This window comes from Poromitra crassiceps (assembly GCF_964638095.1).
Source record: "Poromitra crassiceps genome assembly, chromosome: 6".
NCBI classification, from domain to species: Eukaryota; Metazoa; Chordata; class Actinopteri; order Beryciformes; family Melamphaidae; genus Poromitra; species Poromitra crassiceps.
In genome coordinates, this window is record NC_139627.1 from 15767804 (window position 1) to 15779509 (window position 11706).

Consider the following 11706-nt stretch of genomic DNA (forward strand, 5'->3'; position numbering starts at 1 on the left):
ACTGACAATGTTTACAGAGCATGAGAGAATAGAGAAACAAAGTAACCATAATGCTACATGTAAACACTGACAATGTTTACAGAACATGAGAGCATAGAGAAACAAAGTAATCATAATGCTAAATGTATGTAAACACTGACAATGTTTACAGAGCATGAGAGAATAGAGAAACAAAGTAACCACAATGCTACATGTAAACACTGACAATGTTTACAGAACATGAGAGCATAGAGAAACAAAGTAATCATAATGCTAAATGTATGTAAACACTGACAATGTTTACAGAGCATGAGAGAATAGAGAAACAAAGTAACCACAATGCTACATGTAAACACTGACAATGTTTACAGAACATGAGAGAATAGAGAAACAAAATGGTCGAACAAGGAACAACGAAGATCCGGCAAATTCAGCAACAGCGCCGTTTCGTTTTCTCAAAGTGTGTGTTTCATTTTGTGCCAGTGTGTGAATCCTCCCTGTGGCCCAAAGTGGCATTTAAGTGGCCCAACTCTCTACTCTACCTGCAGAAGAATGGCGACTCAGGCGACTCATAATCTCATAGCAGTGCTCTACCTGCAGAAGAATGGCCTCTCAGCTGACTCATCATCTCATAGTGGTGCTCTACCTGCAGAAGAATGGCCTCTCAGCTGACTCATCATCTCATAGCAGTGCTCTACCTGCAGAAGAATGGCCTCTCAGCTGACTCATCATCTCATAGTGGTGCTCTACCTGCAGAAGAATGGCCTCTCAGCTGACTCATAATCTCATAGCAGTGCTCTACCTGCAGAAGAATGGCCTCTCAGCTGACTCATCATCTCATAGTGGTGCTCTACCTGCAGAAGAATGGCCTCTCAGCTGACTCATCATCTCATAGTGGTGCTCTACCTGCAGAAGAATGGCCTCTCAGCTGACTCATCATCTCATAGCAGTGCTCTACCTGCAGAAGAATGGCCTCTCAGCTGACTCATCATCTCATAGTGGTGCTCTACCTGCAGAAGAATGGCCTCTCAGCTGACTCATAATCTCATAGCAGTGCTCTACCTGCAGAAGAATGGCCTCTCAGCTGACTCATCATCTCATAGCGGTGCTCTACCTGCAGAAGAATGGCCTCTCAGCTGACTCATCATCTCATAGCAGTGCTCTACCTGCAGAAGAATGGCCTCTCAGCTGACTCATCATCTCATAGCAGTGCTCTACCTGCAGAAGAATGGCCTCTCAGCTGACTCATCATCTCATAGTGGTGCTCTACCTGCAGAAGAATGGCCTCTCAGCTGACTCATCATCTCATAGCAGTGCTCTACCTGCAGAAGAATGGCCTCTCAGCTGACTCATCATCTCATAGTGGTGCTCTACCTGCAGAAGAATGGCCTCTCAGCTGACTCATAATCTCATAGCAGTGCTCTACCTGCAGAAGAATGGCCTCTCAGCTGACTCATCATCTCATAGCGGTGCTCTACCTGCAGAAGAATGGCCTCTCAGCTGACTCATCATCTCATAGTGGTGCTCTACCTGCAGAAGAATGGCCTCTCAGCTGACTCATCATCTCATAGCAGTGCTCTACCTGCAGAAGAATGGCCTCTCAGCTGACTCATCATCTCATAGCAGTGCTCTACCTGCAGAAGAATGGCCTCTCAGCTGACTCATCATCTCATAGTGGTGCTCTACCTGCAGAAGAATGGCCTCTCAGCTGACTCATCATCTCATAGCAGTGCTCTACCTGCAGAAGAATGGCCTCTCAGCTGACTCATCATCTCATAGTGGTGCTCTACCTGCAGAAGAATGGCCACTCAGCTGACTCATCATCTCATAGCGGTGCTCTACCTGCAGAAGAATGGCCTCTCAGATGACTCATCATCTCATAGCAGTGCTCTACCTGCAGAAGAATGGCCTCTCAGATGACTCATAATCTCATAGCAGTGCTCTACCTGCAGAAGAATGGCCTCTCAGATGACTCATAATCTCATAGCGGTGCTCTACCTGCAGAAGAATGGCCTCTCAGATGACTCATAATCTCATAGCAGTGCTCTACCTGCAGAAGAATGGCCTCTCAGCTGACTCATCATCTCATAGCAGTGCTCTACCTGCAGAAGAATGGCCTCTCAGCTGACTCATCATCTCATAGTGGTGCTCTACCTGCAGAAGAATGGCCACTCAGCTGACTCATCATCTCATAGCGGTGCTCTACCTGCAGAAGAATGGCCTCTCAGATGACTCATCATCTCATAGCAGTGCTCTACCTGCAGAAGAATGGCCTCTCAGCTGACTCATCATCTCATAGTGGTGCTCTACCTGCAGAAGAATGGCCACTCAGCTGACTCATAATCTCATAGCAGTGCTCTACCTGCAGAAGAATGGCCTCTCAGATGACTCATAATCTCATAGCAGTGCTCTACCTGCAGAAGAATGGCCTCTCAGCTGACTCATAATCATAGCGGTGCTCTACGCGCCACAAAGGCAGAGAGGAGGAAGTCGCAGGAAATCAGGGGATAGAGAAAAGCAACGTTAAGATGTGTGCCCGTGAATCTCAAAGATCAATTCAAGCTAATGCGACCCAGTTGTGCTTGGCACTCCATACACAAGCCCCCCCCCCCTTACTCCATACACAAGAACCCTACCCTAAAGCCCCCCCCCCCCCCTCAGTGAGTCAGTGAAAGGCAGCGGAGGATGAATAGCCCACTTTATTACAGCATGCCATGTGCAGTCACACAGCAGCACCAGGGCCCATTCTGTGGCCTTCACACCCATTATTAAAAGGCTTTAGGGGAGCGCAGGAGGGGGGGGGGGGGCTTGTAAAACTGTTCTGCCCTGCAGGGGGAGGTGGATGGACGGGGGCCGCATAACAAAAATCAGCCTCAAATTAAAGGACTGTGGGTGGGCTGCTTTTTCCCCTCCACCCGCCCACTCTCCGACGGGCCCCCGTTCTCCCACCCGTCTCCCGGCGCGACCCCGGGCCCGACCGGCGTCCATAAGGCTTGACAGCTTCATGGGGCGATGGTGCTAACTCATCACTTAAATCCTCCAGTCATAAAACAGGGCTATATTTCCCTCAGGCCGCGGCGTTAAGTGGCGGTATCTGTCTAGTATACCGGCTGCGCGCGACACGATGGGCTGTCAGGCGAACGGCAGCGGGTTCGAGGGGTCGTTCAGCTGGGGGGGGGGGGGCGGGGGGTGGGGTGCGGGGGGTAGCCGCTATAGACTTGTCTAAAATAAGGATGTCGCCACCATGACGTGCCCCTTTTGGCTTGTGGAATCCTGTTTTGAAGCCTTGAGTTTCACATTGTGTCCGTCGCCATCTCTCTCTTCTTTTTCTCTCTCTTTTTTTGCCAAACACAGAGCGCCGCCTGCTATTGGTCCATGATAGGCGAGCTGTGGGATCACTGGACAGGCGACCTGTCAATCACGCACAAAATCATAGTCCGCTTTATCGTCTATTTGACTCTAAATGCGACCGTAATTTACTAAATGAACATCATGCTGTATTGAAGAAGACTTGAAACTAGTGATTGAGACCATCAAATCATTAGGAAAGTGTTTACTGAGGTCATAAATCAACTGAGGAGTAGGGTCATTTTCACATTGACTTCTATACAACCGGACTTCTCTTTGCAGACATATTTGGTGAGTTATACAAAAATGCATCCCCTGTACATCATCACCATCACTTTATTGTCAGACACAAGGTCCAATAACAAACACACAATACATATAAAACAGGTAAACAACACAATAACAACACTAGCAACTCAACAAAACTACAATAAGGCACTGTACCAATGTTTCCAGATGGAAGACAGGTACAATATCTAGTGTCACTGAGATTAGGCTGAGACAGCAACATAATGAGCATATTCTGAGACACATTCAGACGACAGATAAACTTATACATCAGGTTTCTCAACAGGGCATGAAAGGTGCTAACTCCTGCTCCACACAAAACATTTCACTGGCACTGCAGTTGGACAGTCGTCATGAACAGTGAAATTAGCTAGGTTGTTTTCAGGTGACGTCACGTCAAGATGGCGGTGGTCAAAGAATATTCTATATTTGAATATATATTCGTATATTATAATGAAAAGAATATTCAAATATGAAAATTATTTTATTTTTTTATTTTTTTTACATTTAACCAGATAAAAAAAACTGGCCAAGAGGGCAACATAAAAACATACATCGTTTGCCTGGTTATTTAAAAACATTACAAAAGTGTAGGCTACTACTGTTACTTATGCTAATTGAATATGAAAAAAAAACAATGTTTATGTTGGGGGTGAAAATTATGTTCAAATAAATATACCAAGTAGATATATAAGCTGTCTGGTTGTATTGGTTTGCCTTGCCACAAAAAAAATATATATATATATATATATATATATATATATATATATATATATATATATATATATATATATATGTTTATTTCTGCTGTAAATTTGGTTATTTAAACATGGGGGTCTAATGGCGATTTACTCGCTTTTGCAACCAACCTCAAGTGGCCATTCGAGGAACTGCAGTTTCTGGTACTTCCACGTTGACCTCGTTTTTCAGAACCGGAGAGGTTAGGGCTGATCAACCAGGAAGAAGGAGAGGCAGAGAGCAGAGCAGTGGACAGATTGCAGAAGGTTTATCTGCAAGAGTGACAGCTGGACACTGGGAGGTCTGACTGGCCCAAACCAAAAGGGGAGGGGACACTGGGAGGTCTGACTGGGCCAAACCAATAGGGAGGGGAGATGTGTCCAGCAAGTCAAAAGGGGGACTATGGAGTGTTGGGCAGGGGTGTGGGGGGAAAGGTCGGGGAGGGATAGCTGGTGTGTGTGTGTGTGTGTGTGTGTGGGGGGGGGGGGGGGGGGGGGTAGTGTGTGGCTGTGTAAAGCCAATGAATAAATCAGTGGCTGGTAACAGTATTTGAATACTATGGGAGGGGAGGGGAGGGGAGCGGGGTGAATATGCTAAAGTGTTTCTGTAATGAAAGAGGGGACCGGTCCTTTGCAGCTGCATTACTTAACAGACAATGGCCACTCAACAGATGGGAGTTTAGTTAAAGAAAGTCAGTGGCTTTAGTTAAGGAACCCCCCCCCCACCCAAATCCTCTGCTCTCTTCTGCCCAAACTCCTCCTCAGACGGGGGGCGTGTCTGCTTTGACAGGTGGTCTCTGGCGGGACAAAATGCTCCTCACTCGGGGGGCTTTATGGACCTTTCTTCCAGAAGGTGTAACACTTTGTGGTGCGATTTCACGGAGGGCGTATCCCCTGGATGTGGGCGTATCCCCTGGATGTGGGCGTATCCGGGTGTTTTCATGTTCCACTGGAGATGCCTTGATGACAAGATGATATTTGCCCCCTCGTCGGCCCTCTTCTAAATTCCCATTTAGAACATCATCAACTATTCAGCTGTGCAATCTCTGTCCATGTGACTGTTTTGCTCTTGAAATGATCAATTTAAGTTACTGTACACATATTCACCATTGTCTATGTGCATGTTAGCATGCATATTAGTAGAATATTAGCTGTTTATAGGACGAATCAGCGTGACGCCACAACAACAACAAATCCCCCAGAAATGCGGAAGCCCGCAGCAGTTAACTAGTATGAGTTGTGCCAAACAAACGTTAATATCTCAAAAACTATACATGACATCGCTTATATTTTGACATTCTGAGTGAGCGCAGAAGTAACTCAAGAGTTTGATGTATAATATATGCATGTCGTGGTAAAGTTGTGTGAACTGTCACAGTTTTTAAAATGTAAACCGCACAGCCGGCGCTAGAGTGAGCACTCAAGGCTGGCACCATAGGGTCCCATTGCTGTTTACCCCCAGGTTTGTTTACCAAAACTCGCATGCTTCGCGCGCTCGATTGCTAGGCTCGCCCGTGATGCAACTCGCCAAGCTGGCCCTGCAGCTCCCATTTGCAGCTCGGCCGCTGCGTGGCCTTGCCCACAACTCGGCTGCTGTGTGGCCAATGAGACTAGCATTACCGATGATGTCACAGTGGGACAGACACACATAGCCCGAGCTCCCATTTATGTTGGGGATGCTGCTCGGCTGCTCCCTCGTATTAGTCAGTATAACGCTTATTAATTAATAAGTCTTATTCTGCATGATCATAATCTACAACTAATAGAGTTTTCAGTCATGACGGTCATATCCATAATGCATTATTAGCACATTCATATACATTATCATTTATTATTTATGATTATAATTGATAAGGCTTTATAAAACCCTTTATACATGTTTATAATCATGCATGGCAACTTATAACAAGCATTATGAGCAGGGGTGTAGTGGTAAATACAGAGGTGGGTAAACTATAGAAAAAGTGAGTAGTTTACCAACGTTGTTTCACCTCATTGATTGATACAGTTGATCTGAACATGAGTAAACTCTGGCTCATTTCAAAGAGGTGGGTGAGCTTCGTTTACTTGTGGTTATCCTCCACTACACCCCTCACTTAAAAGTGATGGACATAATGCACTATAATAAACATCAAAAATACGCTATAGCATGACTTTGTGAGCTTTAAGTAAAGTGACAGCACTATAACGTTGTTATTGTATGATACTATATCATAGTGTGCGCAAAGGTCACATGCCAGGGCAGAAAGGCCATTGCTCTATTGACACCGTGAAGAGCCATGTTTCTGAAATGTGTTAAAATGAGCCAATGACACATCCTTTGCATAGGGCAGCTACATTAAACTGAGATCAGTGATGCTTTTAAAGCAACTGACAGCAGCAGGCTGGTAGCAGGGCACTGCCACGGTGGCCTTAGGGATCTCAGGGCATCACGGCCAGAGGGAGGGGCAACGGAGGCCCTCTGTGTAATTCCCAAGCTCAACACAGTTATGGGGACTTCTGAGCAGTACCGGTTTGCGGCATGGCTGCAAGTAAAGTGTAAAACAAAAAAGATTATTCTTTCAAACACTGTTGTCCCTTTGGCATGGAGGTATAACACATTATGAATGCTGAACTTGTTATAAGTTGCCATGCATGATTATAAACATTTATAAAGAGTTTTATAAAGCCTTATAAAATGCATTATAATGCCTTGTGAATGTACTCACTCACTTTTTCCACTCAATAACCTCCTACTGCTGCTTATTGATCGAAAGTAAGGAAGTTGTATATGAATTACGATCTTAATCAGTATGGGCCTTATATGGTCAGTAATGCCTTATAAGGTCAGTATGGCCTTATAAGGTGGTAATACCACTAAAGCTTAGTAATATCATAATTCACTTCCTTACTTACTATCAATAAGCAGTAATTAGGATGTTAATGAGAGAAATTAATGGCCTAGTACTTGTAGAATATGATCATGCAGAATAAGAAATTGATAACTTGCTTTATAATGACTATTAAATGGCCAATATGCTACTAATATGCATGTTAATAATGCAGCTAGTTAGTGGTGAATATGTGTTACCAAAAAAAGATTCTGATTGTGTAAATATAGATTTCAGCTTTCATATGGGTTTACAGATGTAGGACAACATGATGGATCCTGCACTGCACTCGATGGCACAGTGAGATGCAATTTGTAATTTCACAATCATAATGGATGGCCCCAGAAAGATGCCAGCCACAATATGATCATCTTTCTTGTGCGCGGTCACACACTTACCTATAGGAGATATATTGACTAGATCTGACATGGCCAAACATTTGAGGGCAATCTTGCCGTCTAGATCTATGTCTGAACACCTCCAGAAATGTAGTTTGGGTGACATAGTGTCAGTTTAAGACTCTCTCTCTCTCTCTCTCTCTCTCCCTCCCTCTCTCTCTCTCTCTCTCTCCCTCTCTCTGACTGATGAGTATTGTATTTTTATTGCTGCATGCACTCCTCATTTTTTCTGTGTACCTCATTTTCCCCAGCAGAAGTAGACATTTGTGGTACAGGGAGTTTGAACGGCCCCTGCACTCACGGAAGAGAGACAGATAGAAATTGAATTCTCTCTCTCTCTGTATAAACGAGTGGCCTAATTGAATATTTATTTTCCTATTCATATCGGCCCGTCCGTCGGTCTGGAGTGAGCATGGCTAGCGTTAGCCTTATACCATTATCTGATTTTAGTAGCTTAACACGGAAAGATACTCCAAAGCCTCTCACGCGCTCTGCCAAATCTGCATTTGCGAGTCTGGGGACGTTGAGGACATTGGAGTTAATCACTCTCTCTCTCTCTCTCTCTCTCTCTCTCTCTCTCTCTCTCTCTCTCTCTCTCTCTCTCTCTCCGTTTGGCTGCTGATGTCCGCCCTCTCTAATATGCCTCGCATGGATAATGATATTTCCTTCATTCGGATAAGGGCCTCTTCGCTGTGAAGGTTGAAATTGCCGTGTCGTTGGGAGGAGGACAAAGCGTTCGGGGGTTCCACAGTTAGCGATTGTCTTTGGGAAGGAATTATTTTTAACTGAATTAGCCAGGATGCATGGCGGAATTGCTTGATTTCGAGCTTTGTGCAATCTCATTAGACGCTGCTTTGTTATGGCACAGCCCCCCAATAATGGCATCATGCAAAACGTGGTGCACGGCCTCATAGGTCTGCTCATAATGGGCCTGATTCATGCAACTTTGATTGCCATGTAGAATTGGATTAAGGGATAATCTTGGCTCCTAAAGACTGCAGGAATAAACGGCTTACGCACGTGTTCAGCTGTGGACAGTTGCCTCCTGCCTTGCATACATCAGCGCTCTGGACAAGGAGAGTTGAAAGGCAATTAAACGTTCAACGTTAATGCTACCGTTCCCAAAAATCATTGGCACAAACACATGGGCTTGAAGGCCGACTCGTTTTCATATTTTTAAATGTAGCCATTACATAGTATATACTGTATTTTATATATATATATATATATATATATATATATATATATATATATACTGTATATATATATATATATATATATATATATATATATGATTATATATATATATGTCCTCCCTACGAGAGGGCCAGATTGTGACCGTGCACTTCCACCAGTAGCCTGCTGTAACACCATCACTCCCAATTATAGCTATTAATTTGATGAAAAAGACTGGTAATCAAAGTTTATTATGCCAACATTTATATTTTTCATATTCAAATTGAGTAATTCTTCCATTCTGGGGACACCAGAAACTTTGCTCTAGCTTAAAACAGCCCGCTACAGCAATTTGATGGGGTACATCACCCAAATATGTCATATTAATCAGATTAGTAATGTTGCATTTGCAAGTTTGTTACAATGTGCATAGGTTGTTACAATAGCGTTAGCTCAATTGCTAACATTAAACAGTATGTGGATGGACAATGCTAACGCCATTAGTAAAATAAAAACAGATTTGGCTGGTCTAAGCAAAAACAACAACAACAACAACAATAATGAAATTGACCATGGGGCCACACTTGAATCGCCAGCCTCATTAATTTTAGAGCAAAAACAAAACAAAGTAATCCCTTAATGTAATCCTTATTAGTATAATCACTAATTTATCAGAATCAGTCGATGACATCAGTGATGATATCACAATGTATCACGAATTGTGTCCTCAATCCTCAATGTACTCCCACATGTTCTTCTCATAGCCTTCATGCACGTGCTTTAGCAGCACTCTTCGCCTGCTCTCACAGTATCTGTACTTATCTTGTATTTTCTGATTGGTGTCCTGGGAGATGTACCGCTCAAGGTAGCCTGACAGCACCTCAGTGGCCTTTTCCAGGTCTGCCTGGTTGTCCTCAAATATGATGGACTGGTTGTTCTTCTTGAGGTAGAAGGCAAAGACGTAGGTAAACATGAGGGTGGAGCGGCACTGGCACAGCACGTCCACGGCCTGCATTCTGTCAACCCTGGACACGTCCTCCTGTATCTTCTCCATCTTCTGGCGGACCCCAGCATAGAGCTCGTGCTCAAAGCGCAGGCTCTTCATGTGGTTCATGTAGCGGTCCGAGTAGAAGTTGTACCTCTGCCAGGCTGCCTTGGAGTCTCTCCGAGCCTTTGCATTGTAGCGATTGCAGTTGTGCATGCCTAATTGCCATGGACCCAGGCAGACCCAACAGAACTCATTGTTGCAGTTCTGGTTCATGCAAACCATGTGATTGCAGCCACCATTTTTCTCGATGGGCACATGGCATTTTAGACACTCCTTGGTATTTGCTGCAATCCAGCTATAAGTTTGATGGTCATCAATTTTCTTAATCCACTTCCTCAGCCACTCACACTGGACAGGATCATGCCAGTTCTCTCCACAGCTGAAGCAGAACTCACGGCCACACTTGCACCTCACGGCCTGGGCCTCTGGGTCCTGGACTTTGACAACGTGATGGCAGTCCGGTGCAGGGCACCACTTTAACAGTCGATTGCACTCCACAAAACTGTTTGTAATTATATGCTGGTACTTTAACTTCACTTTTGAATCTGTTATGAGACACATGACTGTGTTGTCGTCAACCAAAATGTCACAACTGTGAGCGGGACAGATGATCTGTCCCCTTCCTTCTTCTATGATCTTTGTGGTCAGGTAATCTCCCCAGCAATGCATGCAGAACTTGTGTCCACATTCCAGGGATGTGAAGTAAGAGGTGGGGTAGCTTAGATAGCAGATCTCACATTGCATGTCCTGCGCAGATACTCTTGTGTTGACTGGACCGGTCCGAGATCTCTTCCTGGTGTTGATGACGTGACACTCAGAGAAAAGTGCGTCCAGATTACCATCAAAATACCTTTCCAAAAGCTTCTCTTTATCCCAGTTGAAGTGACTGAGAAGAATGTGTGTTATTGTTGCAGGATTCTGTTGCTGCTGCTCTGCTGTGCTAAAACTGCTAACAGCTAGGCTGTCATCTTCAATCTGGATGACCTCATTGACCTCCCTGATACACTCCGCCATATGCTGTAGGATCTGCTCGGCAGTAAAAACTTCGAAGCGGGAGTCCTCTTCTTTGCCTGGGCCATGGCCTCTTCCACAAGTAGGCCTAGCACCGCACTCGTATCGAACCCCACAGTCCAGCATGCGATCCAACAACTCCTCTAAGAAGTCCATGTTGTCCATTTCTACGGTGGTTACCAACTTTTGACAAGCACACGTAAAGGTCTAACTGATATAACTAACTTATCGTATAGTAGCTCCGAAGCTCTCTAGCTCTCAGTCAGTGTTGCCAGGTGGGAAATGTTGGATGTATGTGAGCAGCGGCTGTCTGCCACCAGACCATTGGTCATCAGTGGGATTTATGACATCACTGATGATGCCACAGAGGGATTTCATCAGTGGGATTTATGACATCACTGATGATGTCACAGTGGGATTTATGACATCACTGAAGATGTCACAGTGGGATTTATGACATTACTGATGATGTCACAGTGGATTTATGACATCACAGTGGGACAGACAGATAAACAGACAGATCCCTAGCTCCTATTTATATACTGATGATGATTGATCGTACAGAGGGCGAAATTATCGTACAAATACGATAATTATTGTACACATGAACGGCTTGGTGTTGATATCACTGATCACACCACAATTGCTCGAGTGACATCACAATTGCCCTAACTAAATGGCTGTCACTATGATATGTATAACGTTAATTATTCACATATCTAGAAATGTGATGATAATTCCTAGGCACCTGTTCTATTTTTGTGGGATCCCGCATACGTCTGACAGATTACATGAGTGTGGGTTTGTCCGCAGCCGTACCGGAGCCGTACCACATCTGTTCTGGAGGCGGG

General features: G+C 44.6%; 1 pseudogene across 1 annotated transcript; it reads right to left on the reverse strand.

Annotated features, from left to right (window-relative positions):
* Positions 1–9523: 9523 nt before the first annotated feature.
* Positions 9524–11020, reverse strand: LOC310777742 (E3 ubiquitin-protein ligase arih1 pseudogene; annotated as a pseudogene). The gene has a single exon. The product of its transcript is annotated as an E3 ubiquitin-protein ligase arih1 pseudogene (transcript).
* Between the last annotated feature and the right edge of the window lie 686 nt (positions 11021–11706).